The following is a 6,665-nucleotide window of genomic DNA, read 5'->3' as shown; positions in this document are numbered from 1 at the left end:
GCTTTGTAGACCAGGCTGGCATCGAACTCACAGTCATCTGCCTTCCTCTGCCTCCTGAGTGCTGGGATTAAACGTGTCCGCCACCCCACCTGGCTCACCAGGGATATTTTGTATGACGAATCTGTCCCCATTCTTCTAAGATAAATAAGAAAGCTGTCTTCAAGGTCCTGAGAGATAGTTCCCCTTTCTGCCTTCCTGCTTATTTGAGACCACTATTCTCTATGCTTTCAATTTACAACCACAATGCGCCTGGCGGGCCTAACACACACACACACACACACACACACACACACACACACACACACACACACCATATTCTTTGCACCTGTGTCCCTCGTGCTAGTCTCTCAGCCCCATCTCTACTTCTTTCTCCAAACATCCTTCCTCTCTTTCCACTCTTTGACGAAGTCCTACAACGCTTTAGCCCGACCTCACGCCTCACGCTCTGGCTAGAGAGGCAGTGTGGCAGGGTAGCTAGGAGAACTGACTGTGCCTCAGCACCCAGGTTCAGGCCCCGGCTCTCCCATTTACTACTGTGTGGCCTTGGGTACAACCTTCTAACCTCTTCATTTTTAAAACAGGCAAAACACTCAGCAGAGTGCCCGGTGCATAATATCCAATGGGTAACTTGCAGCTGGTTACTTCCTGTTATTACCCTAATCTGTGGCTTTGGGCCCCTCTGAGGACATAGGGGTACTAAACATAGAGCAAGGACCCTTGACCTGGGGTTCATGAACTTGAATGTCTCTATTGACTGGAAGTTAGCCTTTCTCTTGATTGCTAATTGCTGCTCTGTTTCCAAAAGGGCTCAGATGTGGTGTCTATGTCACTGTGAAACTAGGGTTGAACCTACCAGGCCTTTAGACTTGTTTGGCAAGCGCTGCACTACTGAGCTACGTCCTTGGTGCTCTTTTGGGTTCTGAGTTTGAGCCAGGGTCTCACTGAACTGCCCAGGCTATCCTTGAACTCACTCTGCAGCCCTGATTGACTTTGAACTTTTGATCCTCCTGCCTCAGCCTCCTGAGTGAGTAGCAGGGATGACAGCCTGTGCCACTAGCTCTGACCACTGCAGATGTTTTCTTGCACTACTCTTCACACTTGCCCTTACTTTTTGAGGATGGAGGACTTGCCACTGGAGCTGTTATTTAGTTAAGTCACGAACAAGCGCAGAGTGCCATGCCGCACGCTCAGTGTCATTGTTCAATGATTCTATGTCTATATAATTGCTTTTCTTTGCGACGCTATCATGTTGTGGCGTTCAAACCCACTGGGAGATTTCAGAGACTTAGACTCAATTCAAATTTAGATTAAATGAATTTATTCTTACTGCTAGCAGAAGGACAGCAGCCTAAGAGACAAACGCTATGCAGAAGAGGGGGGTAAAGTGGGGTTTTAAGGCCAACATCAGAAAAATATATATTACAGCTATCCATGGAATGGCTGGGCAGGAAAACTGTTTTTTACTCACCCTCCTATCCCTGCTATAGAGTAATAAAAGACCATTTCACCCTTTCCCACAGTGATAAGCAGGCTGCACAGAAGCAGAGGCAGCTAACACCTCACAGTCCATTACTCTACCTTATCTCATCAGCAGGGCACTAGGCTTTCCAGGGCATTCCAGAGGAAAAAAGTCAACAGCCCTGAAGGGACGCCTGGCTCCATAGTATCTTTTATCATCACAGGGGACCTTTGTAAGTTATCACTCAGGTCTGAGCACTCCAGTGACTGGGATCGGGCCATTCATTTCTAGGCAGGCAAAAACACGGAGCCATCAGGTTAGGGCTGGCTGTTATGTCCCCACAATGTCATATAGTCCTTGGAAAATATATTTTTTCCGAGAAAGGTCCATTGACTTCTCCAGACAGCAAGAAGAGGCCACAACATGCAAATACTTAACAACGTAGCTGTAAAGAAAGTCATGGATGGGGAACTTTCTTAGGTTGTATGAAAGAGTGAGGGCATGCTTTGAGTCAGGAACTTTACTGAGCACTTTTTATATGCCATTACTTGGTACTCTTAAAATATTTATTTATTTATTTATTTATTTATTTATTTATTATGTATACAGTGCTCTGTCTGCAGGCCAGAAGAGGGCACCAAGTCACATTATAGATGGTTGTGAGGCATCATGTGGTTGCTGGGAATTGAACTCAGGACCTCTGGAAGAGCAGTCAGTGCCCTTAACCTCTGAGCCACTGCCTCAAGCACAGGTATTACTATCTCACTTGCTGGATGACAATGTTGGGTCTCAGAGACGCAGATAGTTACCCAAGGACATAAGGTGGTCTGCGTGTGGTGGGGCCCTTGCTCCTACTATTTCCCATACAAACAGCGATTCTTTTCTTTACGATCCTCCCACTTTACAGATGTATAAACTGAGATTCAAAGACGTGAATTAATTCATTCTTCTCCCTCCCACGGACATTGTTATGTGTCACGGTCAGGATCCGAACCCATGTCTTTGAGACTTGAAAGGTCTCTTGTTCTCCTGTACCTTGTGGCATTTATAGATATGCAGTCTGGGTGGGTTGATGGTTGGCCATGTGTATGTATGGTTCCAGCAAGTGTGGCTGTGCCGTCCCCTCGGGATTAGATGGTTTGGAAAGAAATGACTGCTTTTCCTGTTTTGGCTGTGAAGTCACAGGCCCGAGTGGGGAACATCCTGGCTGATGCGAAACGCACACCGGCATACAGAGAACTCCATTAGCCCCCGTTGTGTAGACAGGGAGAGTCAAAAGTAGGAAGCAGGAGATGAGAGAGTTCCCACGTAGGGAGTTCTCTGTTGGGCTCCCGCTGAAACGGAGAGAAGCATTATTTCGCAACTGTTAGTGATGAACTCCACCAGGATGAAAGCAGTCTTGTGACCTGTGAATGTGATGAGATGAAAATGAGGTAATGTGATGTTTTATAACGATAGAGGATCTGAGACGCTGGGAATTATCGCAGCATGAATACTACGGGGAAGAGGGAACAATGGGAACCGTCTGGAAGCAAATCTCTCTGTTCAGCTGTATTTAATAGCGGTATTCAGCTTGTCTCTCAGTTCAGAGGTCACCAAGGCGCTTGTCTCGCCTTGCTGCGTGTATAAAAATACAGCGCCTGTCACAGTCCCTACTGCTTCCTTCCAGGGAACCTGTCACATACAAAGGAAAGAGAGCCAGAGCCCTCCAAAGAAGCGAATAAATAGCTCAGACTGAGACAGAGGAGAAGAAGCAAGAGAGCAGGGAGAGGGAGAGAGCGAAGAGGTTTGCCCACAGCTGCCCAACCTCTTTTCTCTGGCCTGGTGTCGTCACATAAGGTGGTACCTACCAGCTATCGGGGCTGCTCACCCTTGTTAAAAAACAAGTACGGGGCTGGGATGCCAGTATGGGTAAAGCACCTGCCTTTCATGTTCAGAAACCTCAGTTTAACGCCCAGAACACATGTTAAAAAAAAGCTGGTTGTGGTAGCACATACTTGTAATCCCAGTGCTGGGGAGGCAGAGGCAAAGTAAATACAAAGACATTGCTTGCTCAGTTGTAGTGTCTACATTCAAGTGTTCGCTAGGCACCTGTAGCCAGCAGCTACTGTATTGGATGGCACAGGGATGGAACGTGTCTGCCATCACAGATGGGCCAAACCACTAATATAGCTAGCAACACTCCAACCCCAAGACTATAGAAATCCCATGGCTGTACTATCCCTGGTCCTTAGAGAGGGGACATTCTTCTGAAATGGATATAAGAGACCACAGGGGCACTACCTGAAACCTACCCCCCTCCCCCCGAAATGGATGTTTGTCAATGGCTAATATCATTTGTGCTAGATTTTACGATGATAAAAGTACATAATCCGGTCTTTCCAGTAGTCAGACAAGCTCCCACTCTCACTTCACAGAGGAGAAGACAGAAGTTAGGGCGAGGCCACGCTGTCGGTAGCACTGTGTTTTTGGACCCAGGTCTCTGAGGTCAGAGGTCACAGTGATGCCGATCGCTCCATGCCTGTCATGAAGGATCTTATCGCTGCCTCTCAAAAAACGAGAAGCAAGACAAGCTCGGAGTTCACGCACCGTGGCAGGAGGTTGTGGCGTGACGGGTTCCTCTGAGACGGAAACCTTCCATTCTGCGTGGAAGCTCCATAAGAACTCAAAATGGCGCCAGGAAGTTCCTGAAGCTGGCCAGAGCAACCAATAAAAGCCGAGTCCCTCTTAAAGCCAAGCCGAGCTGCAAAGAAGACTCGAGAGGAGAAGAGCTATCTAGAAGGCTCTCAGACCAGACCAGCTGCCCAGGGAAGAAGCAGAAACCAGTGAGGTGCCTGGAAGAGATTTAGACCAACTGAGGCATCTGGGAAAGATGCCCTCCAACCTCCCGCGCTGCCTGCAGGTTGTGCCGTGTGCTCCAGGTTTCCCAGCCTCTGGGAGCTGTCACCGAAGCTGGGCTGGGCTTTGGTGATGCAGCTGTCTTTGAGTCATTTCCGCTCCTTAAGTGACAACCCCCCCCCATGTTTTTTGTAAATAACCCCCAATAAAACTCCTGGTTCACCGAGCTGGGCTTTGGCGGTATCTGTACTTTGGTCTGTCATCAGGTGGGCAGACATGTGTGTTGTGTGTGTTGCGACTCCCTGGGAAAGCGTTTTGACAGAGGATAGAGATGACGCCAGGAAGCCCTGATGGGAACCTGGACAAGTGAAACATCCGGAGGAAGCGCTTCCAGGTTGGAGGGGGGCTAATGAGCAGATCACACCGTGGGGAGCTGGGGGTTCCACCCTGACTGAGAAGATGCTGCAGAACCTATCTCTTAGCCATGGGGCAAGGAACTAGGGCACCTGCCTACAACTCCTCCTCTGCCAATGGGAGAAGGCTGTTCTCAGGGACTTTAACTCTGGTAGTTCTGCCCCTGTCCAGGGCTAGCTAAAGATGTCCTTGAAGCCGTTTTAATGGCCCCAGAACATGTTGTCATCACAGTCACTCAAGATATGTTGGAGAATGGTGACTGTGGATGGAGGGCCTGGGGGAAGGGGACCTACAAGGTACCACATGCTGGGCTGTTGGACTAAACACTCTGTGTGCTTTAACAGAGTGATAACCAGCACCCTATATTATTATTTTACATCCTATAACATGAAGCCAAGATGGTTACCGGCTGCCAGCGCAGCTGATTTTTGATCCCAGTGACAGAGGAATGGATTCATTAGTGCTGGGAGTTTGTCTAGCTCAGTGCTATACAACCTTAACATGTGACCCGTAGCCATTGCTCAGGGAATTAGTGGAATGACTACACAATTGAGACTGAATGACAATGGTCTCAAAAAAGATAATTAGCTCCGTAGGAAAGGAAGTCCAAGTGGCTGATGAATATTTAATAAAACATAAGCCACCCAACCGTCACTGGACCTGGTGGTGCAGGCCTGTAATCCCAGCTCCTCAGGATTATGAGGACCTTCCTGGGCTCCAAAGTAAGTTCTAGGCCAGCTGGAGCAACTGCTTCCCCATAGAAGGAAGATGGAGATGTGCCAGGGAGCCCTAGGCACAAACCTTAGAACCACAACAAGAAAAAAGCCAATTTTACTAATAATAGGGAAATACAAATTTTGAGAAGCGAAACAGAAATATCTTACCCATCAAGTTGTCAAATACTAAATGAATGATAACACTTTGTAATGGGGAAAGTCTGAGGTGTTTTTTTTTTTAATGTTTTGTTTTGTTGGAGATAGAGGATCACTCTGTAACCCTGGCTATCCTGGAACAGACTACGTAGACCAGGCTGGCCTTGAACCCACAGAGATCCACCTGCCTCTGCCTCTGCCTCTGGAGTGCAAGGACTAAAGTTGTATGCCCCCACACATTTTTTCCAAGTTTTTTTCCTTGCAAAGCATTTTGAAAAATGTTTGTTTGCATTTTGTACAGACAGAAAATTCCTTCTAGAAATCTGTTCTGTGGATACCAGAGTACAAGTACCTAAGCGTGCATGATCAAGGGACCTGTGTTGTGCAGTGCCCACCTGCCGCAGGAGTGGGAACCTGGATTCCAGCCCACAGCAGAGCAGCTGAAGCAACCGTGACAAGTTCAGCACACGGAGCATCACACAATTGCTTCCAACAGGGGCTGCAGGTCTGTGTCTGCTGACTTGGAACAATTTCTGTGATGCACTATTTAGCGGGAAATGGTTTTGGAAAACGATACTTTCCTTTTCTTAGAAAAGGAACCAGTGCATTCTTTAACATGTAGGATGACAGCAAATGGAATGTCACGAAGAGGGTGAGGGTAGAGATAGAGAAAGAAAGAAAGCTGTAGAGCTGTGGAGAGGGCGCCATGAACACATTCTGCTCTCAGAGGAGACCAAATTTGGTTCCCAGCACCCAGGTCAGGGTGCTCACAGTAGCTCCAACTCCAGGGGTCCAGTGCCTTCTGCTGGTTCCCACGGGCACTTGCACTCATGAGTGCATACCATATACAGACACACATAATTAAAAGTACATTTTATAGCCAGGCATGGTGGCACATACCTTTAATGCCAGCACTCTGGAGGCAGAGGCAGGAGGAATCTTCAAGTTCAGGCCCAGTCTGATCTACAGAGTGAGTTCCAGGGCAGCCAGGGCTACAGAGAAACTCTATCAACAACAACAACAGCAACAACAACAACAACAACAAACATTAATAGTAATAATAGCACTGGAGAGATGGCTCA

Source organism: Acomys minous, assembly GCF_964271855.1.
Source record: "Acomys minous genome assembly, chromosome: 3".
In the NCBI taxonomy this organism is placed as follows: domain Eukaryota; kingdom Metazoa; phylum Chordata; class Mammalia; order Rodentia; family Muridae; genus Acomys; species Acomys minous.
Note: the sequence above shows the minus strand (reverse complement) of the source record.